The sequence below is a fragment of the Anolis carolinensis genome, chromosome 4, assembly GCF_035594765.1.
Source record: "Anolis carolinensis isolate JA03-04 chromosome 4, rAnoCar3.1.pri, whole genome shotgun sequence".
Lineage (NCBI taxonomy): Eukaryota > Metazoa > Chordata > Lepidosauria > Squamata > Dactyloidae > Anolis > Anolis carolinensis.
In genome coordinates, this window is record NC_085844.1 from 228,299,505 (window position 1) to 228,324,393 (window position 24,889).

General features: G+C 40.6%; 1 protein-coding gene and 1 long non-coding RNA gene across 3 annotated transcripts in view; one reads left to right on the forward strand and one right to left on the reverse strand.

Annotated features, from left to right (window-relative positions):
- prex1 (phosphatidylinositol-3,4,5-trisphosphate dependent Rac exchange factor 1) overlaps positions 1–24,889 on the reverse strand; it is a 236,824-nt gene that overhangs the window by 207,646 nt on the left and 4,289 nt on the right. The window lies entirely within an intron of this gene.
- LOC134298498 (uncharacterized) lies at positions 7,906–15,737 on the forward strand. The gene is made up of 2 exons (XR_010005607.1): positions 7,906–8,171; positions 13,412–15,737. It is a non-coding gene; the product is annotated as an uncharacterized LOC134298498 (long non-coding RNA).

Genomic DNA, 24,889 nt, shown 5'->3' on the forward strand with positions numbered 1-24,889 from the left:
GTAAACAATAGGTAGACACTGCCACTTAAAAGCATAACAATTTTCTTTTGGACACAAATTTATTTCAACTGGAATCTATGGAAGCTTGTATAGTACACTGCCCCCAAAATGTTAGTTTTTAGGTTATTACAATACTTTGTTTTGGCTGCAACAAACTAGCATCAGGAGACTCTCCTTTAAAAAATATTTTTTGAAAAATGTTTCTAGCCCATCCTTAGGCAATAATATTCTTCTTCTTCATTCATACAGTCATTTCCGACTCTTCGTGACCTCCTGGACCAGTCCATGCCAGAGCTCCCTGCCAGCCATCGTTGCCCCCAGTTCCTTCAAGGTCAAGCCAGTCACTTCAAGGATACCATCCATCCATCCATCTCGCCCTTGGTCGGCCTCTCTTCCTTTTTCCTTCCATTTTCCCCAGCAGCATGATCTTTTCCAAGCTTTCCTGTCTTCTCATGATGTGGCCAAAATACTTCATCTTTGCCTCTAATATCCTTCATATTAGGGCAGTGATATACACGAGTATAGATCTAAACTGCAATTCTAGGCATACTAATGTAAAAAGAATGCCCAGAATTAGATGTAAGATGCAAACCCACCACAGACAACAGCTGGACCATAACTTCTCTTCATTTCCATATCAACATGTCTACCTAGAATTTATGATGTCATCACATTACAGAGGTGGGGGGAAGAGGATAAGTGGGTTATCATTTCTAATGGTAACTATTGCTCTCTGTAACTGTTAATTCAGGTCTATAATGGAAGGAAATCATAGGGCCAAGCTACGTGTTACACGTTCTACAAAACACAATTTAACTTTTTATTTCTATAGTATAATCGTGCTCGTCATCTTCTCAAAGAAGCAATGGTAAGTCTGTTAACTAAGAGCCTTTTAAAAAGTCATGTGAAATCATATTTTGGCTTAGTTCCTTACACATATGTTAGAGCTCATCAACATACCGTAAAAACTCTAACCACCGGTGGCAAGTCCTCCTTTACCTCATTCCTTTGCAAATAGAGATTCTGGGCTGAAAATCTATTCAGATCAGTTGTGGTTAGAACTGAAACTGCCTCTTGTGTACAACACTGCATACAATATTTGCAATTTGGGTTTCAAAGCTATGAACAGGTATTTGTCTTTAATGAAACTCTGTACAAACACCAAACTGTTTTTCTCAGTTTGTGCACACTCCAAATAAGACCCAAATTAAGAGGCAAGTAATCCCAAGCTGCACTAACAAAATAACTACATTTTGTAAACTTTCAACAGGGTTAGATGCAATGATCTATGAGATCCCGTCCAAGTGTGATTCTATAATGCCAAGTTTTATTTCATTATATAAAAGTAGATAGTCAAATAGGGGAAATGTATGTACTGTATACACAGTACCTGGAATATGCAGATTAACAGGTGTGAATATTTGGTCATCTGGATGTTTGAGGCCACAATTCCCACAGCCTTTAAGCATTTTACCCATGCTGTGCAACAGCTGGAAGTTGTAAACTGAAACATTTGGAGAGCCAAAAACTGCCCTTGCCTTTTATGAAAAAGACAACTGATTGGGAATATAGTTTTAACTTATATGTGCTGTAATGAAGGTTAATAATATCACTTGTGTTAAAAAAAAATGTGCAGACACTAAAGTAGTCATATAAAGAGAGGATGGGAGAGGCACAGTTTCCTTGGTTTTTTTATGAACTAGCAGGTCAAGAGGTGACATAAGGCCAAAGTAACTTTGTTCTCCAGGATGGGAGCTGCAGAGCTTAACTACTCAGTCATGCTGCTAATTCTACTCCAGCTGTCAGAGGAAACAGCTGTTCATCTCCCTGATGACAACACAAGTGAAGTAGGCAGATGCCAAATGGAGCTCTGGTACTGGCAAGTCAAGAGGAAGATCCACAACAACCTCTCAAGGCCAGCTTGTGAGTTGGGAACTAACTGGCCAAGGTTGCTGTTATTTCTTCTTCATTATCAGTATCATTATCAGCATCACCACCACATCTCCACCGCCTTAAATCCTCTACATTTAATCATCATCTAATGTCTCAATTTTAATACTAGCAAAAAAAATGGAGACACATCTGGCTCTCTCCAGCACTCATTTGAGTTATTCACCATTTTACATAAGGAATGTCATTTTAATAAACCATTGTATAGTACAGTGGTTCTCAACCTGTGGGTCCCCAGATGTTTTGGCCTTCAACTTCCATAAATCCTAACAGCTGGTAAACTGGCTGGAATTTCTAGAAGTTGTTGGCAAAAACACTTGAGGACCCACAGGTTGAGAACCACTTTTATAGTAGAATAGCCACAAGAACATCCATGGACTTTTGGCAACCCTAAGAAAAACCTATCATGGTGATTTCTTGGCAAGATTTGTTCAGAGTGGAGTTGTCGTTGCCTTCCTTTGATTTTCCATGGCCAAGCAGGGTTTTGAGTAAAGCCAATCCTACTTTTTTACATACCCTAGCAACTAGAATCTAGATCAGTCAAAGGAGGAGTGCCTTGTTTTAAAAGTCTCTCATCCTGTACAGCTTCCTGTTCTTATTAAACATAAAACCCGGCAGGAACATGCCCAGATATGGCCCAAAGCAATAGCAATGGTTTGCAAGCTGCTAAAAATACAGAGGTGTGGGGTTTTTTTCAAAAACAAGCATCCAAAAAGCCAGTTTAGTCTCTCACGTCACTTCACACCAGTTTCTCTGCCATCAGGGCTTCCATCCATCTACCAAAAGCTGCCAACCGATCTCTCTCTCTCTTTTTTTTTTTCTTTTTTTTGCTTTGACATCTGACCAACAGCTGTGTAGGCAGGGGAAATGTGAGGGGCAGGTTGCTATTGCACATGTCATCTTCTAATTAGAAGGGCTGCACATTTCCCAAGAGGAAGCAGGGAGGAAAACCCAATCTGGGGCTATTATTTTCTCCCATTTTGTCTCAGCATATGCAACACAAAGAGATGACAGTCAAATAAATGCAGTTCTAAATACAAGGTACTAGAAGAAGGAGGGTGGATAGTCAATTGATTTTAACTGAAATAAATTAACTGGTTTGGAATCCCAGTCCACCTTTACTAGCGGTTCTATATCAGCATGGATAATATGCAACTCTTCAGAGATTATTAGATCACAACACCCAAGTTTTTTCACCACTAACTATGCTGACTATAACTGCTGAAACTTACCATCCACAAACATCTTGAGAGCTGCATGAGGTCCACCACACTACATGTTTTATAACAGTTTTAGTTTGTGTCCTTGCATCCAGCCACTTGGGCCAAGAGTTCTAGCCTTCTTCCACGCTGTCTAAAGCACTCTTTCTTGGCCACCCAGATGTGTTACACTGCAATTCCTATCACCACCACCATTCTGTCACAACAGCAGAAGGCTAGTTGTCTAAGGCAGACCTGTGATTCAACATAACACTTCAATGTAATAATTTCCAATAATCTTCCCCTATCTGCCACTTCCACTACCTCCAGCTTCAAAGCCTGCAATACCTAAAACCAGCTTCAGAGGTTTGACCAACCTGTCAGGGAAGCCATGAATCACAGAGAAGAGTTACCATGGTGGAGAGAAGAGGAAGAATTAATAAATACCACAGAGAACAGTGGATATAAAACCTGAAATGTCAGTACCTCCAGCTTTGCAACATTTCAAACAAGGCATTCCCAGTATGTCCCGAAACAGTGCCACCCGACTGAGTACATCCATTAAGGGATCCTCTGTCAATTCAGGGCACATAACACAACAGTTTGCTATGTAAACATGGATTAAGTGTCCCACCCCAACACAAAAGTGGATGGAAGTAAATCACCAGCACTAATGAACTGCACATTCTTTCCAGTCATCCAAAGCCTCAAACAAAAGGTTTAGATTTTGCACAGCTAAAAAGGCAGCTGTGGGGGAACCCAACGGGCTCCCAATTGGGGAAGAGAGAAAAATGTCCTGGGAGGGCATGCCAAAATCTCAAACTTACAGGGCTGAAGGGTTTTGCATCAAGAAAATATTACATTTTTCAAATCTGAGATGATTTGGGCATGGATAGCAGCAAGCGATGGAAACAAACAAAATGCAGTACCCAAAATATACAGAGATACAAGAATGAAGTCCTAAAACCCCATCTGAGATTGTAGATGCCTCTTCCTTGTCAAGACAACATGCAAATGAAGACAGTATACCAAACAAGGTGGTGATTTAATGCTGGAGAAGGCATGTAGTTTATAGGAAAACTGTAGCTAACACTAGAGTCTCCAAAGGTCAAACCAGTCTTCATGGGAAAATGTCTCCCATTTACTAAATATAAAAGCAAGAGACCACAACAGTTGTGATTACCTTTACACCACACTGGACTTTGGAGGGTAGTTTTACAGATAAAAGGTCCCTTAATTTGCCAAATAAATTATGTCATTTTGTATCATAAGATTTGACACAGCAAAACAACATTAAGAATGGATTGATCAACGTGAATACTCCACTTGTGGGTTTTGATGGGGTGGTGGTGGATTGGGTTTTGGATGCTTTGGTTTTGTTCTTTGTTTCTGGTCTTTTTTGTGTGCATCTAATTATTAATATAAAAAACAAGGAGACGACAACAGAAAATAAGAACTGTGGGTTCAGCAGAAGTGAACGCACTGGAAGAACAGCAAATATTACCCTATCCTTCCCCACCATTGCTGTAGGGAAAACATCAACATACCAACCAAATCTTTTTGCTCTTTCTCCTTTGCAGACTGCTTTTGGAAACATCTTGTGAGAGCGAACTGAAGATTTATAACACTTGCGTGCATGTTGTGCCCTTTTTGTTACCCTGAAAAAGATAACACTGCAATATGGATTTTGGACTTTGAGTTTGGAAAGATACAGCTGAAGAATCTTCCTTAGGTTGGATTAAGATAGTTGTTCATCTAGTCTAGTATAGTTTGTGTTGATAAGCAATGGCTCTGCAAAATCTCAGAGAAATGTGTTTCCCATCACCCTGGATAGTAACCCAGTTTCTTGAACTGGACATGCAAAAGACTGAAACAAAAATCTTCCCTATCAAAGCATGTGCCTTACTATTGAGCTACGATGCCACCTCTAAAATTAATGAGTCTTCTAAAAAGCTTATTTTTATTCATGAGGACAAATAAATGGCTTTATGGATAAATGTAAACCACCAAAATGTTCAGAAAGCAAAAACTGAATTTTACTCATATTACTAAACCCAGGAAATCAGTGGTGTTTGCCTGTGTGTTGACTCAGCATTTAACAATCCTTTCAATGTGCTTTATTCTGGTTGGAACTATTTAACGGGATTCCAGTTCAAATTTTGGGGTTCCACAGGCAGACTCCAATAGAGCTATGTTGTTAACATAACTACTTCTATCACCAGAAAGGTTAAGTCATTCCTTTACTTGCATCTACAATTTCCCCCTATGCATCCTCAAAATGTGCCCCAGACACCTGGGAAACCTTCAGAAGCTGGTTGAATTATAACACAATGCTGGACTTTGGCCATTATGAAATAAGAGGTGGTGATGACACATAGATGTTTCTGGGTACAAACTGTTTTGTTTTAAACATGATAACAGGAAGGTATTATTGAGCCTAAAAGTTTGCATTTTAGCATTTCCAAACCAATGCTAAAAGCAACTTCTAACTAATTTTATGTTTCTAGTGGCCTATCCCTGAACATAGATTTTTAAAATAATAAAAAAGGAAGGGGAGATGATGTGACATGACCAACAATGACACTGGCTGATGGCGATTACAGCAATGCTGAGGAATCTTAGACCCTCCAGATGCTTTGGACTGCTATCAAAATCTATGCTGGCTGGGTTGTATTATACTAAAATCCAAAGCAATTGGAGAGCAATAATTTCCTCACCCTTGGAGTAACACATAGTCATCCACACCATTAATATTGAGCAGATATTTTTAGCCCAAACTCTGGAAGTGTGGTACAGAGCTCTGAGTGTTGGACTATGTTTCTCTGAACAAATCACCACTCACTCAGCCATGGAAACCCACTGGATAACCCAGAACACGTCATGCTCTCAGCTGAGAGAAAGACAAATGTTCTCGGAACAAATCTTGCAAAATCAAGGATTGCTTTTCAAGCCATTGATGCTGAATCCATGGGTATGGAGAGCTGACTATTATTTTGCAGGAGTTCACTCTGTTGCTGTCCTAAGAGCTAGTTGCATGCATTTTCTGTCTGTTTGCTATTTTGCTTTTTTAACTATGTAAGGTTTATTTAATGTGGTTCTCCCCACTTCCCTGGTCTTCCTCCAACTGCTGCAAGGCCTCTTCTGCAAAATAAATCAGCTGCTAAGACACCAGAGTGACTGCAGAAGAGCTACACATCCTCACTGTCTCCCGGTCAAAGTTGATAACACCTGGTCAAACATACAATTCCTGCTATATTCAAAGGTGGTATCATCTATTTTCAAGAAAGAGGAACAAATAGAAAAATTGGTTCAAGCTTTCCTGAAAACTATGCCCTCCAAGCTCATGTTCAAGTGGGTTATAATGCACGCCTACCTGTATTTTATAATGTGTTTTATGAATACTGATGTAAGTTAATAATAATTTTTAACTGATTTATATTGCACTGTATAATGTTTATATATGTGTTTTATTGTAAGCCGCCCTGAGTCCCCTGTTGGGTGAAAAGGGGGGGATATAAATATTGTAATAAATAAATAAATAAAATAAGTAACTTCACTGAACTTTTGTGTAGCCCTAAGAGAGTTGATACACACATTCAGTGCACAATTAGGTGCCCTCAGTGGTGCAGTGGGTTAAATCCTTGTGCCGGCAGGACTGCTGACCAAAAGGTCAGCGGTTCAAATCTGGGGAGCAGGGTGAGCTTCCATCTGTCAGCTCCAGCTTCCCATGAGGGGACATGAAAGAAGCCTCCCACAGGATGGGAAAATATCCAGGCGTCCCTTGGGCAACCTCCTTGTAGACCGCCAATTCTCTCACACCAGAAGTGACTTGCAGTTTCTCAAGTTATTCCTGACACACCACTGCACTATTCAAATTCAAAATGTAAGTCCTACAAATGGGAGGTTAGAAAATGCTAACTTTAAGTCAGTGTGGTATTCCTCTGAAACCTACATCCTCTCTATCAAGAATGTAGCAAGATGAGTTTCAGCTGTACCCACAGGCCGTCATAAATGCAATGCACATAGAGGAGTATCTTCAGTGATCATAGTTTTTGTTACCAGACTACATTAAATCTCTTTTTGAACAGTGTGTTAGATCTCAACAGCTACTTGTTGTTTTCCCTTATACTGTCTCATGGTTGTTTGGTCTCTTGATGATTGAAATACTGGCATGAAAGCTTCAGTGCACATTCAAGAACTAAATTATACATTTCAGGTATACATTTCATGTTTAAACTGATGCACCAGCTCTGTTCAAGAGAGCGAGCAGTGGACAAGGCATCTCAGTTGCTGTTCTGCTTATATTTATCTCTTGTGCTATGATCATATTTTCCCATGAAGCTCGCAAGGGACCTTACAATAATACAAAGACAATATACATTCTTTACAAAATAACTGACAACAGAGGTAATTGGTACCTAGCAACATGTGTGCTTGTGTATGAATAGATATCATTTGAATTTCTATCCCATACTCCAAAGTGTCTTGGACCAGCCCTGCCAACAATAAACTATAAAATTCCCAACACAATGCTGCTGTTACTTCTATTGCTAAACATACTCACACATATGTACATACAAACCCCAAATGTATAACCATTGCCGATATTTCTCATTTCAGACTAAGGCAATTTGAAGTGATGGAAACATTGGGTGAACAAAAAAGAGGTCCCCTGAGTTTCAAGCTGAACAGCCCAATATCAGCTCCAAGTAGGTTTCCATAAAACACACAGCATGCACCACAGAGCAATGCTGATTCTTGTCTCTTCTCTTCTAAAAGGGGCTTTTGGTTTTATGGCTATTGTGACCAGGCAGTTACAGGAGATTTTACTGGAGTGTGGTAATTACCTGGCTCCATTTTAATCTGGGAAACCTGCAGCACTTTTCACAAACCTTAATTAACAAAAGCCCATAACACCCCATGAGTTGGAGATTATTATCTGTCCCATTTGGCAGAGGGGAGGAGAAACCCCACTCGGAAGGAGACTCAAGAACAATAACCAAATGCCTTCTAGCCAATATGGTAAGATAACATCATTAAACTGGAATGATTATTAAGCCCTCCTCAGTACAAAAACATAACTGCTATTGAAACTGCACCAGATCTGTGAAGGTCAGGGCTATTAACATCCACTGGGACTACTTCTGCATAAAGCTACATGAAAACCCCTTCGCTTTGGGCTGTAAGGATGAGTTCCCTAATAGGAAGCATCTGAAAACATAAAAGCATGAAAGTATCAAGGGAAACCCTTCCAGAAGAAGAGCTGAAGGTTGCCTGTAATTTGCAGGCCTTTAAACCCAATTATTTAAAACAAAAACAAAAACAAGCAGCACACACAATTTATTGTTTCGCATTTGGCTTCCACTGTCATTCTCTTTAGAGTGGGTGGAAGAAAGCTAAACTTTATTTTTAAAATGTAGGCCACAGGAAAGACTTGACCTTAGGGCAAGACACATGTAGACCTGGATGCTATAGTTAAGAACCAGGACTTTTTGGGGGGAGGGGTTACACCTTGAAAGAGTTATTTTTGCAACTACAACTCCCCAGCATGACCAGTGGCTGGAAGATTCTCTGTACTCTGAAAAGTAACTTTTCCAATTGCAATAACCCCAATTGCAGCAAACAGAACTGTGGCACCTCTGATGTCTCCCACTTTATAAAGAAGATGCTACAGTAGAGTCTCACTTATCCAAGCCTCGCTTATCCAAGCCTCTGGATAATCCAAGCCATTTTTGTCATCAATGTTTTCAATATATCATGATATTTTGGTGCTAAATTCGTAAATACAGTAATTACAACATAACATTACTGCGTATTGAACTACTTTTTCTGTCAAATTTGTTGTATAACATGAAGTTTTGGTGCTTAATTTGTAAAATCATAACTTAATTTGATGTTTAATAGGCTTTTCCTTAATCCCTCCTTATTATCCAAGATATTCGCTTATCCAAGCTTCTGCCGGCCCGTTTAGCTTGGATAAGTGAGACTCTACTGTATTTTTGTTTCCCATGTCCAAAATAAAGCATCATTCTGTTAACAGTGTTGAAAATTTAAATGGTGGGCATCTGGAGGTACGAAACAAATGAGCACAAGGGTGTGTGTGGATGGATGAACGGATGGGCAACTGGCACAGTACCTCAAATCTAGGGTAAGCCCCTGTAGAACATAAATTATAAAAACAAAGCAAAAGATAACAAAAGGAAACAATGCAAAAGGTAATATAGAGCACTCATTACATAAAAACCTCCAGAGGACAGACAAGATACAAACAGACAAACAGACCCTTGTATCATAAATAAGAAAAAGTCATGTACCACTTTATTTACTCATGCATTCATTCAGTCATGGCCTCCCACCCTGCTGGTGATGCATGCTGGATAAAAACAATTTTTTAGAACAGCATAAAAACAAACATTTTGAACAAACATAAAAACAAACTACCACCAGTAGTTAAAACCACCAGAGCAATTACAACCACCAAAGGCCATGCGAAACAGCTCCATCCTATTAAATGATTGCTAGAAATGCAAAAGGGGTGAAGCCATCCTAAATGCCCCAGAAAGGAGGTTCTGCAGATGAGGTGCTGCTACACTATGCCCACCAGTCTAACCTCATTGAATGTTGAAGTGCACAACAGGGCTGTGATAAGGATCTTATGTTTTGGGCAGATTTTGACATGCAAAACCCCCAAAAGACCACTTCCTCCCAGAGGAAGTGGTATTTTGGGGGTTTTGCATGTCAAAACCAGCACCTTGAGCTGAGTTCAAAAGCAAAGTGTAACCCAGTCCCAAAATGCACATTTGATAGTCTCACTTTTACATTTTGCAATAGCAGTAGCATCCAAACACTGTTTATTTACTTATTTATTTATTTATTTATTTATTTATTTATTTACAGTATTTATATTCCACCCTTCTCACCCCGAAGGGGACTCAGGGCGGATCACATTATACACACATAGGGCAAACATTCAATGCCCATAAACACATCAAACAGAGACCGAGACAGACAGACAAAGAGGCAATTTAATCTTCTTCTGAGGGGATGTTCGATTCTGGTCACAGGGGGGAGCAGCTGCTTCATCATCCACTCTGATGGCACTTCCTCATTCCAGGTCGTAAATTAGTTAAACTTGCCTCCCCACTTTTATAAGTGGTACCTTATTTCCTACTTGATAGATGCAACTATTTTTCAGGTTGCTAGGTCAGCAACGAGCAGGGGCTATTTTTTATTTTTAATTGACGGGTGCTCACCCCGCCACGGGCTGGCCTCGAACTCATGACCTCATGGTCAGAGTGATTTATTGCAGCTGCTCAACAGCCTGCACCACAGCCCGGCCCCTTTTCATGAACAGGCCCAAATCTAGTCTATTTCAACCATCCAATCAGTAGGCAAGTGACTAGTAAGTCCAACACATTTAATATAGCTTTGTTGACTAGAGCCCACTTTATCAATTCAACTATCAATACTATCAAGAATTTGAGATCCGTAGTATTGTGGGAGAGAGAGTACAGAGCGCAATCAAAGGGAAATGTGAAGAAAGTACTAACTGTGATATGCTGGCAGTAGTGACAGCACAAGCTATGCTATACTTCCCTTCATTAGATACATAGAGATATGACATAATAATAATAATAATAATAAACTTTATTTATACCCCGCCACCATCTCCCCAACGGGGACTTGGGGCGGCTTACATGGGGCCATGCCCAGAACAATACAATATCACAGAATATAAATAAAACAACAAATCATAACACATTAAACAATACAATAAAAGATAATATACACTACATTAAGCAAAATCAAAAGAACAACAAAACCAAGGGCGGGCCACATGAACACTAGGTTAAAAACTCGAGGTGAGAAAGGGAATAGGAATAAACCACAGAAAACAGGGTCATAAAGTAGTGGTGCAATCTGGAGGACAGATTTTGGAGGAGAGTAACAGAAGGGATGTATGCAGTAATTACTCTTCAAAAGCACAGTGGAAGAGCCATGTTTTCAAATCTTTCTTAAAGGCTGCTAATGTGGGGGCTTGCCTAATCTCACCGGGCAGTGAGTTCCACAATCGGGGGGCCACAGCAGAGAAGGCCCTCTCCCTTGTTCCCACAAGGTGGGCCTGAGATATCGGGAGAGGCAACAGGTGAGTTCTGCAGTTAGGCATCTACCTAAGTTTTTCCCTCTGCAACTCTACCTATTCTTCCAATTGATTAACAGCCAAACTGCAATTAAGCATAAATCTTAAAATGACATGTCTCAGAAACCTCAGAAGCATATATGCTTGTTTGGTTCCTGTTGTTAATATCTATATTAACTTTATAGTGAAGGAATATGACCCCAGAGCTTGGAAAAGTTTCCTTCTTTGGACCTCAACCACAATAGTTAACGGGGGGGGGGGGGGATTCTGAGAATTACAGAACCCAAAAAGTACATTTCCCACGCTCTAGAAGATTATTTTTCTCTGAATTTTACAGGGAGCTGTAGGCAAACCAAAAGAAGAAGTGCTGCTTATGCGGCTTATGCTGCATATGCTTATTCCACTTAGACATTTGGAAAACATCTTCTCTTTAAATGTAAAAATGCATGCAAACCTATCTGAGCAGAGGTGGCAATGAGATAACAGAATGCAACTTGCAGTATAATCCCATCCCTGTCTGCACCACTGTCTAATCTCCTTTAAAAGACAATCGATCTGCAGGAGAGCAGAATACAGCTATGACTTCCCTAATACAGGATGAGTATCCCTTATCTGGAATTCCAAAATGTTCCAAAATCTAAACTTCTCCACACAGGAAGTTGAAATAATGCCTTTGCTTTCTGATAATTCGATGTACATGAACTTTGTTTCATGCACAACATTTCTGAAAATATTGTGTATTACGTTACCTTCAGGTTGGAGGTATAAGTTGTTTATGAAACAAAAATAAATGCCACGTTTAGAACTGAGTCCCATCTGCACGATATTTTATTATGTACATGTATGCAACTACAGGTATTGCAAAATCTTAGAAAATCTGAAATCCAAAGCACTTCTGGATCCAAGCGTTTCAGATAACAGGGTAGACAACATACACCATCTCAACCTGATTAAAACTCTGATTTCTACTCACTAAGGATGATGAAAATTGCAAACAAGTGTATCTTGTGCACCAGCTGTGCCCGTACGTTGGGAAGTCTGACCTGGCCACAGTGGTCCACGCTCTGGTTACATCTTGTTTGGATTACTGCAATGCACTCTACATGGGGTTGCCTTTGAAGACGGTCCGGAAGCTCTAATTAGTACAACGGACGGCAGCCAGGTGTATAACTGGAGCAGCGTACAGAGAGCACACCACTCCTCTGTTACGCCAGCTCCACTGGCTGCCAATATACTACTGAGCCCAATTCAAAGTGCTGGTCTTGACCTATAAAGCCCTGAACAGTTCTGGTTCAACTTACCTGTCTGAACGTATCTCCTCCTATGAGCCAACGAGAACTTTAAGATCATACGGGTAGGCCCTGCTCTCGGTCCCACCTGCCTTTCAAGCGCGGCTGGTGGGGAGCAGAGACAGGGCCTTCTCAGTGGTGGCCCCTCAGCTGTGGAACACCCTCCCTAGTGATATCCGGCAGGCTCCATCCCTGGACTTTAGGGAAAAAACTAAAGACACGGCTATGTGCGCAAGCATTTAATGAGTAAACTTTATGGTTTAACACGGACTAGACTAAGGATGATTCACAAGGTTATTGGACGAATGGATTTAAGTATTCACATGTTTTAAGCGTTGTATTCTGTTTTTATCTGACTAATGTCTAAGCGCTCTTAAATGCTTTATGTTTTATTTTATTATTGTGTATGGTATTGTGGGCATTGAATTTTGCCAGTTTTGTAAGCCGCTTTGAGTCCCTTTGGGTGAGAAAGGCGGGGTAGAAATGCTGTAAATAAATAAATAAATAAATCTGGAGAGCCCCTTTCTGGGGAAAGCTAATGTGGCCTCTGTTCTATGAAACTACTGAGAAGCCATGCTTTTTTCACCAGCCACATCATCCAGCACATTAGTGCCAAATCTATTGTGCATTTCTGTAATTTTCTCCACACCTATCAGTCTTGAAATCCAATCCTTTCCAAGTAGACTCACATAAGTAAACCCTAGTGAGTTCAGTTGGGGCATATTCCCCTCAAAGCACGACTGCAAAGATCATCAGTAGGAGAAGCAGAATGAATTTTTCAAAGGCCCCTCCCTAATAGAAACTGCTTGCTTTGTTTAATTCCCTTCTTCCAGGTGGCTGTCCAGGAGGAAAATGATAATTGCCTTCTGCAATTAAACTGCTTCCTAGAGACATTCCCTCCCTTTGGCTGGATCTTTTCCATCATTGGATAACCGTTTTCCTGGGCAGTTAAACAAGAGAGGACTGGACAAGGAAGATGCTCCTGAGGAAAGAAATGTCTTGAATTAAGAAAACAAGCTGTGAGTTTCGGAATGAGACTTTGCAAGCCCAGCTGCCACTTGTACAAGGCATCCTGTGGCAATTGCCAAGCGTGCACATCTGATCTGAAGCAACAACAAAAACAGGAAAACTCATTTAGATCTGCCTCTTTCTTTCACTGACAATGTGGCCCTCCCTTCCTCCTTTCTAAGGCTGCTTTGTAAGAGGGGAACCTTGTTTTTACACAAACCAGATGGTTCACCTTGCCCAACAAACAGCTTTATTATCAGCACTCTATTGAACCTGAAAAGAGGTACAAAGCAGGGCAGGAACCCAGGAAACTATAGCTAAAGAGAAAGCTGATATAAACATTCTTTCTGATGGCCCCAAGCACCAGTCAGAGGTTTAAAAGAGATTGCTGAAAGGTACAAAAGAGTTGCAAACTCCCAGGTCTCATAACAAGTAAAACACAGACATCATAGATACCAAGAAGCAAATATTTAGCAGGGTTACCGAACAAAATATTTTTTCAATCAGCAGAATGTGGGCATATTTTATCTGATGGCAGCATGTGTGCTAGCATAGCACATTTACACAATAGGTGGCAAAAGAACCCCAGATTCCATCACAAAAAAGGCAATCCAACAAAATAATTAGACAGGGATGCATCCAACAACTGCCAAATACTCCTTTGCATATTAGCCAGCAGGAGCATTACTGGCATGCACCATTAATGTGATTTTTGAAATATAACATTGTTAACATGATCTACTGCAAATCAAAAGATTTACTGGAACTATTTGCCTGAAAGATTTTGAGGCTGGTCTGGCCAGTCTCTGGCATCTCCATCCACTGCTATATGGCAATTGAACGGGTTTACAATTTCAGGTCAATCTTCCTTCTCTTTCACTCATGTCACATTATTCAGTATTTGGGGGGAAATCACTATGAAATGTCCCTAAGTTGAACATGTTCAAACATTATACATTATGTATTATTGTACCTTGCACATTACTACTGGACCTCTTCATACATTGGACAAAACCCGACATCAAGGACAAAGAATTCATTGCTGTCTCATGACCAAAATGCAACATTGCACAAGCAAATGTGCATGCAATCTGCATGTGCAGTGCATGACATGAAGCCATACATAGTGCACAAGTGCATACACAACGATGTGCAACACACTACCTTGAACACTGCACAGTTTTGAACAAGGGCACTACCTGCACAACTCTGCCTCGATGATAACTTTGAACTGGATAATGTCAACTTCTCCCACAGAGAAACCTACACATATGTAAGACAGCAACAAGTTGACAGCCTCTTGAATATTAAGTATATATATATATCCAAGCTTGAATTACTTTTATGATACTACACTGTATGAAGTATCAGACTAGATTTTTTTAAGTGGGAGAGTTCAAGAGAGGCATCAGCAATAAATATGCCCTTAGCACGATCTATCCACTCCTGTTTGCTTCTGAATAATGTGTGAAATGGCCTACAGTATCAATTAACTCTCATGCTGTCACTCTCTGGCAACACAATCCAGTACATGTCAATACAAAAGACAGCCCTATAGAGTTCAGTAAGAAAGGTTTTCAGGAAAGACATGTTAGACTGCAAAAATCACAATAAAACATAAAACAGACACATATAAAACATACCATACTCAGAAATCTTAATTTTAAACAAAGGGCAACCTCAAACTGTTGTAAAGGTATGTAGTCACTGGTGTTCTTTAGATTTTATGATGCAGATGGATACCACCAAAATATCAGAGTATCATTCCATATCTTCTTGAAAATTAATCTTCTTTCACATAGAATTTGACATTAAACCTGAGACTTTGTTTCTTACTGGATCTGTCCTGTAATTCAAATATCTTTATCTCGCACATGTGTAGGTGCAACATAGGTTCCTTTTTTCTTCCTCTTCTTCCCCCTCCTCTTTATTTTTCGTTTGAAGCTGACAATAGGAAAATTATTTGCATGTTAAAAGAAATTGCTCTAATGACAAGCATCATATATTGGCTGATACTCAGCCTAGATCTCCCCATACCATGTTGCCTATTTGAAAAGGAAAGGCTTGGCTAAATCCTTTTGAACTTAATTTCTCTTCTCCACTTGGATCAATGGGAGTGGACAAAGAGCAACTTGAAGAATCTGCATGCTCTATTCACAGAAAAACCTTTTTCCATAGTTCATTGGTGGCTGAACATTCCTTTCTGCGTCTTTACCAATGTATTATTTCAGGAACATTTGTCGTCCTTACTAACCACATGTTATACACTTTATCTAGCTTTCTTCAATGATGAAGCCATGATGCTAAAACATACATTTGAGCTACCATTTTATTTTGAAATAGTTTTTTAAGGAGTAGACTGAAAAAAGAACACAAATAACCACACAAAGATATTCCAGGCAATATAATCTAAAGGGGATGGAAAGGGAGAAGATATGGCAGATAAACCTTAATTTCTTTTCCCATGCCAGGTGGAAGATGCAGGGGTGGAGTTTTTGCCTCCCTGCATATGTTGCATGTATTTGTAAATATTTTATCTTTTCCCAAGAGAATTTCAGAGACGTGTGATAACAATGGCAACTCAAGGGGTAACACATTTCTTCCAAGAAGAGGAAGAAGAGGAGGGCGGCTCTAAAGTTTCACTCATTCCTTTCCACTGACAACCATTTTTACTGCTACCACCACTGCAGCTTAAGATCCTAGGAGAAATTAAGCCTGAACCATCCCTAGAAGAAAATGTCCAAACTGAAACTATCATACCTTTGCAGCATCACTCATTAGAAAAGATTATAATTTTTAATAAAGTAGAAGGTAGGGGGAAAAGATGGAAACCACATTATGGATGGACTGAATCCACCAAGAATGCCATAGCCCTGAGTTTGCAGGATCAGAGGAGGCCTGCTGACAGGGTGTCTCTCCTTCATAGGGTTGTCATAAGTCAAGGACAGCAACTTGATAGCTATTAATAACAGACTTTTGCAGCAGGGACTACAACAGTAGTTTTCCATACACTGAGAGGTATACATCCCTTTCTGCAGTTGGACAAACTCAAAAGAGGTTGGAATCTTTTCTATAATGCTGATCATGTAAACCAGAGATAGGCCGCACTATACAGGATATGGAATTATTTTCAATTACCATTTTCAGAAAACTTTGGGACATTCTTTTGTATGAAGGGCAAGGTTAAAGGGTGATGGGGTGAGATTAATCACCTCATTTGGGGCCATTGGAGCAGGAAAATACATGGGCATCAGCCATATTTTTAACACACATAAAAATTCGGGTGTTTGCAATATTTGGGAGCCTTTAGTGGGGCTTTTGGAGTTGGAGAAGTGGGGTTTGGGATCACATTCCATCTATGGACATTTCCTCTACCCTTTGACGTAAATGTTCCTTTTTAGAGTATAGGCTGGAATCCAAAGGACCTTGAGCAAATAATTGCGTCTTGTTGCACTTGATGGACTTTCTCATCCATACTACCCACCACTGTTTTTGCTGGAGCTGTGCACCCATTTAATCAGGGGATCCCCTGAAGCAATGTAGATTTAAAAGAGAGCATCAGCAATCTCCACTGCCCTGCATGCAAGCAGAAGTGCTTCTGACTCATATGTCAGGTTGTCTGGATCATAGCCACTGAGATGTTCAGGGCTCTTCCACACCGCCATATAACCCAGAATATCAAGGCAGAAAATCCCACAATATCTGCTTTGAACTGGGATATCTGAGTACACACACTGCCATATATTCCAGTTCGAAGCAGATAATGTGGGATTTTATTCAGCTGTGTGGAAGGTGCCTCGGTCTGCCAAAAAAAAAAAAATAATTCATAAAGGCATTGCAATAGTAAAAATAATGATGCAGCTTTTTGTTTCATTTCAATATCCAAAATAATCTGACACACACCTACTTCATACCTCCATCAGCTACTAGTAAATTCAACAAATGTATATTTGAAATGATAGCCATTGTGTTGTAAATCTTGGACTAGGACACTGGGAAACAATGGTTCCCACTTGGCCACGGAAATACAAGTCACACACTCTCCGCCTCAGAGGAAAACAAAGACAATCCCCCTTCAAACAAATTATGCCAAGTAACCCATGTGGACCACTGTAAGTAAAAAATAACATGAAGGCACATAAGCAAAATAAATTGCAAGAGTTCAAACATTGCATTCCACAAATGTGATACCTTCTTTGGGGAAGTTAGAAAATGCAGTATTCTGCAACTTTCATGATTCCCCCCCCCCCCCTCCCACCTCCCCGGCCACAGCACACACACACACACACACAAACCCTTGCTCCCCCTTTTGACCCACAGAAGTAAAATAAAAGCTGTGGAATCTTTTATACAGAGCAAATAAAGAGGGGCCTCTGTATTTGTAAGAGAACCCCCACCTAGCATAGGGGGAAAGGTCTCAGAGGGTACACAATGGAAAAACCTTTCTCTTAACTGCTACATGACCACATGCTAATCTTCTAAAGAAAGGTTTTTAGTTTTAAAAAAAATTGTTCCCAGAAACACAGTCTGATTTATAAGCAAGTCTGCAACATCAAACACAGAAGAGGATTCTTTCACATTACCACGGGAGCCCGGAAGTCCGCGGAAAGCCGCTGCTTCACTATTCATTGAATTTGGTTGTTTGCTTCTTGCAGTATTATTTATGAAAAGTACTAAGTGAAGTCTGTGGCTTCAATGGCAAATGTTTAACAAGGGGGCACCAACCAAATCAGAAATCTATCCCCTGCACACACATTCTCTGGAGAACTCACACTTCACACTGATGGCATCTTAAACAGATAAAGGTTTATGTCTCACTCTTTCTATCTTTTCATTGTGTTCATATCTGAACTTTACTTAGTGAAAAGCTCTCTGTGACTCCATTGGTTCCCTTTTAAAGCAACAATAAAGGGCCAACTCACATGAAGTTTTGAGAGGCTTTTCCATGCTAAAACATGCTTTCCATCCTATACCAACCATTGTGCTGTCCTTACAGTTTAAAAGAAGTATAAGTATCAATTAGACAACTTTCAAGATATCTACCCAAAATGCTACCTTAATGATACTACTGGTAAGCATTATGTTGGTATATATTAACTGAAGAGGCCAGCAATCCACAAAATCTAGTTTACACTTATAGTAAGGATAGCTATTAACAATTCATTCTGCCCATCCACCAAATAAGTTGCGATTATCCAACTTTAAATCTATAATGACCTATATATTGAACAGTAGTGACTAGCCAAAGAGAGTTGCTTTAAAGCAGATAGGATATTTGTTACTACCTTCCTTATCTTATTAATAAAGTTAGATTATTTTTTTTAGGCAGGAGGGAGGGGATAGCTCACAGCATTAACGCAGCCAATATGGCCACTGGCAATGATGGCTAGAGGGTTCTGGGAGGTGTAGTCTTTTAAAAAGTAACTATTTCATTCTCCCATTACATCACATCTATTCTATCATGACCTAAGGCAAAGTTATGGCAACGTTATGATTAGATGCTCTAATGGAGAATGAAAGAATAGCAATTAAACTCCCAACCTATCCCTCCAATAGTGCATCTTTGCCCTCACAGCTTGGGGACAAAATGAGATTCCTGTGTTCACAGAAGACACTCAACACTTGCCAGAGACAGACAAGAATTCTAATTGCCTTCAAAAACCAGCAAGAAAACGAATACCCTAGTCAGCATACATAGAAACAGGTTGTAGAAAAGCATGGTTGAAGATTGGTTGTCACTGGAGAATACTACATACCATCTGGGTTGAAACATGTCCAACTGTAGTGATTGGCCAAAGAGTAGTTGCTTTAAAATGAATATCAACTTTTTGTGGTTCTTATTTCCCTCCAAATATTATCAAAATAAAGCATGGAAATATTATTTTTGGCAGACTCAAGGAGGATCCATTTCTTTATAGCTCTCATCCAAGAGGTCCTGACATAGGTTGTAATTCTATTAGTTGCTCCCAATTAGAATAGGCCCAGTGAATCAACCGCTGAAGATGAGGCATATAGGTATATCCAATGAATTAAATTGATTTACTCAAGCCAGCATACAGTAGTAGTATAGACCAATTTCCAATCTCCCTTTCTTGGGCAAGGTACTGGAGAGGGTGGTTGCTTCTCAGCTCCAGGGATTCTTAGACGACACTGATTTTCTGGACCATTCACAGTCCGGCTTCAGGCCTGGTCACAGTACTGAGACGGCTTTGGTCGCCTTGGTGGATGACCTCCGCAGAGAGCTAGACAGGGGGAGTGTGTCCCTTCTGGTTCTCCTGGACATCTCAGCGGCTTTCGATACCATCGACCATGGTATCCTTCTGGGACGGCTCGCTGGGATGGGCCTTGGGGGTACTGCGCTCCAGTGGCTCCAGTCCTTCCTGGAGGGCCGTTCCCAGTTGGTGAAGCTGGGTGATACCTGCTCGGACCCCTGGCCTTTGACCTGTGGGGTCCCGCAAGGTTCCATTTTATCCCCCATGCTCTTTAACATCTACATGAAACCGCTGGGCGAGGTCATCCGGAGTTTTGGAGTTGGGTGCCATCTCTACGCAGATGACACTCAACTCTACTACTCATTTCCACCTAATTCCAAGGAAGCTCCTCAGATACTGAACCAGTGCCTGGTCGCTGTAATGGCCTGGATGAGGGCGAACAAGCTGAAGCTCAATCCTGACAAGACAGAGGTCCTCGAGGTCAGTCGCAAGTCTGATCGGGGTATTGGGTGGCAACCTGTGCTCGATGGGGTCGCACTCCCCCTGAAGGCGCAGGTCCGCAGCTTGGGGGTCCTCCTGGACTCATCACTGACACTTGAGGCTCAGGTGTCGGCGGTGGCCGGGAGGGCCTTTGCACAATTAAAGCTTGTGCGCCAGCTGCGACCATACCTCGTGAAGTCTGACTTGGCCACGGTGGTCCACGCCTTAGTCACCTCTAGACTGGATTATTGCAATGCACTCTACGTGGGGTTGCCCCTGAAGACGGCCCGGAAACTTCAGTTAGTCCAACGTGCGGCTGCCAGGTTGTTAACTGGAGCAAACTACAGGGAGAGATCTACTCCCCTGTTCAAGGAGCTCCACTGGCTACCGATTATTTTCCGGTCCCAATTCAAGGTGCAGGTTCTTACCTATAAAACCCTAAACGGTTTGGGACCCGCCTACCTTTGTGACCGCATCTCCCGCTATGAACCCACTCGTCCTCTTCGTTCATCCGGTAGGGCACTTCTTTCGCTCCCGCCACCATCCCAGGCTCGGTTGGCGGGGACGAGGGAGCAGGCCTTTTCTATTGTAGCTCCCCGGATCTGGAATTCCCTTCCGGAGGAGATCCGGCAAGCACCCACCCTGGCTTCCTTTAAAAAGCTGCTTAAAACCTGGCTCTTCCGCTGCGCCTTTGGATAACCGAGCCCATAGCTATAGTAGTTGCACAGGCCATCTCTCTGACTTGAAACACTGCACTTTATTCCTCTGCCCCAAAGCATCTTAGAATATCACATTGCATTTTAGTTCTAGTGGTCCCTCCAGGCCATCCTCTCCTCCATCCCAGTGGTCTTTTTTTTCCCCTCTTTCTTTGCGGATTCATGTTATTTGAGTGATTATATTCCTTCTGCTTATGTGATTGATTGTTTTAGTCAATTGTTATGTTTTGTTTTTGTTCTTATAGCGTTTTATAGTGTTTTCAGTGTTTTAATTCTTATAGCGTTTTATAGTGTTTTCAGTGTTTTATTGTACAATGTTTTATGCTGATTTTATATTGGAAACCGCCCTGAGTCCCTTTTGGGAGAGAGGGCGGTATACAAATAATATTAAAATAAAAAAAAAAAATAGTTTGAGCACTGGGCTTAGAGACTACAGCCTGAACTCCTGTTCGGCCATAGAAACGCACTGGGTGACCTTGGACAAGGCCCACTCTCTCAGCTTCAAAAGGTAGCAGAGGTGACCCTTCTGAACAAATCTTGCCAAGAAAATGCACAATCGTTTTGCCTTAGGGTCCACATAATTTGGAAAGGCACACAACAACACATTCTAATCAGAAACAGCAATAGGATTTAGGTCATTGTTTATGGAAGCACAGCACTCCCCTGTTAACAGCATGTTGCCAAAGCTCAATGTGTTCAAACTCATTCTGGGCAAAGAATCAATAGATAATAGCTCAGCCTGCAGATGACATAGGTCACACATTCAACACTTGGGACAGAGAGGTTTGATTTGTTTTGTCTGGGATGGGACAGAGGTATTGATGGTTGACAGACATGTGCTTTTTATAGATGTACATTCCACTAAAACAGAACTTCTACAGCAAGAAGCCAACAACCCTGTAACTGGGAGATCTGGGAGATTATATATCTTTGTTTTCAACCCAAGACAGAGAGAAACAAGATTAAAGTTAGTGTCATCATTTCAAGCAAGTATATCATGTTCAATCAACTGTTAATGCCACTGATCTCACGCTGCTAGACTGTGAGGAAAGGACATACAATATGAAGGAAGGGGAGAAAATCCTATTTTGTAAGTCTACTCATTTTGAATGTGCCTCTCCTTCTGGGTTGGTGGACACACATAAAAGACAGTGATACAGTTTTAAATATATTTCAATCCCATTTCTAAGCAGACTAAAGTCATAGAAGAAAGTGGAAAAATTAATCTTGTATGACCTTAGAGACTAACTGCAAAAATGAAGTTGGTCTTTCATAGATTTAAGTCTACTTCTTCAGATGCAACAGAAGATGTAGTTATACTACTTTTCAACCTCTTTTTGTGTGTGTTACCAGTAAACTGATGCATTTTCTTCAGACAAACAACCACATACACACTGGCCTGACATGAAACTGACATGGTCCTATCAAAGACAACAACACTTTCCCTGTGCATGTATTGACAACACTTTATCAATTAAGCAAAAAAATAAAACAAAACCCACCCTGATGAGATATCTGTGAAATTTTATTCCTCAAATCTTGTCAGTTTATATGGAGATTGGTGAACCTTGGGGCATGCAGGCAGGTCTTAAATTGAGTAAAGTGTCATTTGTAAAGAGTAAAAACCTTCAATGTGAACAGTGTTACTGTACAGATTGAAATAGTTCAATTAGTGTGGTGCTTAGTGTGTGATTCTTCCGTTCAAAACCATTCGCAGCTTCAGAGGAAAGCAGTTTCAAATGATAGCAACATGTTCCTTTCCCTCATGACTGAAGCAATATATGAACAACCGCTAGAAAAAGTTCAAAACTCAAGCGAAACCGGTATCAGACTATAGATGAAGAATTCAAGCAGAGAGAAAGTGACTTATGCCACCTAAGATACACTGAAACTTCATTTTGAAACAAAGTATTTTAGTTATTTAACCCAACTCAAATAGAAACATCACATGCAACAAAGTAATAAACATTGCATAATAAAAACAGTGCTTTCATATACTGGCAGTCCCAAAGTTACGAACAAAATAGGTCCTATAGCAGGGGTCCTCAAACTTTTTAATACAAGGGCCGGTCCACAATCCTTCAGACTGTTGAGGGGCCGGATTATCATTTGAAAAAAAACAAACAAACAAATTCCGATGCACACTGCACATGTCTTATTTGTAGTGCAAAAACAACAAGAACAATGAAAAAACAATACAATATTTAAAAATAAAAACAATTTTAACCCAACATACATTTATCAGGATTTCAATGGGAAGTGTGTGCCTGCTTCTGGCCAATGAGATAGTCAAGTTAATTAGGATTGTTGTTGTTGTTGTTGTGTGCCTTCAAGTCATTTCAGACTTTGGGTGAGCCTAAGTCTAAAATGTATTTATTTATTATTTATTTATTTACTGCATTTATTTACTACATTTGTACACACCCTTCACACCCCAAAGGGGACTCAGAGTGGTTTACAAATTATATGTACATACAATATGTTATATTATTAGCATAGCACAATATTAGGATTATATATTACTATATTGAACTATACCACTATACTGTAATATTATTAGTAATATTATATGTAATATAGAATATATAATTAATATTATTATATGGTATTATTATTAGTGTTATATTGTATTACATTATAATATTATTATCAATATTATATGTATATACAATATATTATATTATAAAAGTGAGGGCGGGGGCCAGGTAAATGACCTCGGAGGGCCGCATCCGGCCCCCGGGCCTTAGTTTGGGGACCCCTGTCCTATAGGTTTGTTCTTAAGCTGAATTTGTTTGTAAGTCAGAACAAGAACATTTTTAAGTGTAACTCCAGCCAAACACACACACACACACACACATATATATGTATGTATTATGTATATGTAGCTTTGGATAGCAAAGGGAAGGGTTAACACCACTGTATTCAACTCGTACGCAGAACACATCATGCTACATGCAGGGCTTGAGGAATCCAAGGCCGGAGTTAAAATTGCTGGAAGAAACATTAACAACCTTAGGTATGCAGATGATACCACTCTGATAGCAAAAAGCGAGGAAGAGCTGAGGAGCCTTATCACCAAGGTGAAAGAAGAAAGTGCAAAAGCTGGGTTGCAGTTAAATGTCAAGAAAACCAAGATCATGGCAACTACACCTATTGATAACTGGCAAACAGAGGGAGAAAACGTGGAGGCAGTGACAGACTTTATATTTCTAGGCGTGAAGATCACTGCAGATGCAGACTGCAGCCAGGAAATCAGAAGACGTTTACTTCTTGGGAGGAGAGCAATGGCCAACCTTGACAAAATAGTGAAGAGACATCACACTGGCAACGAAGGTCCTCATAGTCAAAGCAATGGTATTCCCCGTAGTAACCTATGGATGCGAGCGCTGGACCATAAGGAAGGCTGAGCGAAGGAAGATAGACGCTTTTGAACTCTGGTGCTGGAGGAAAATCCTGAGAATGCCTTGGACCGCAAGAAGATCCAACCAGTCCACCCTCGAGGAAATAATGCCCGGCTGCTCACTGGAGGGAAGGATATTAGAGGCAAAGCTGAAGTATTTTGGCCACATCATGAGGAAAGCTTGGAAAAGATCACGATGCTGGGGAAAATGGAAGGAAAAAGGACGAGAGGCCAACCAAGGGCAAGATGGATGGATAGTATCCTTGAAGTGACTGGGTTGACCTTGAAGGAACGGGGGGGGGGGGGCGGTGACGGCCGACAGGGAGCTCTGGTGTGGACTGGTCCATGAGGTCACAAAAAGTCCGAGACGATTAAACGACTGAGCAGCAGCAGCAGGGGTTTGCTTTGCTGCCTGTGCCCCTGTTCAGAAGATTTCACCTCACTGTGATAATTGGATTTTGAAAAATGTGGTTTGTTATGGAAACAAGGATTGGT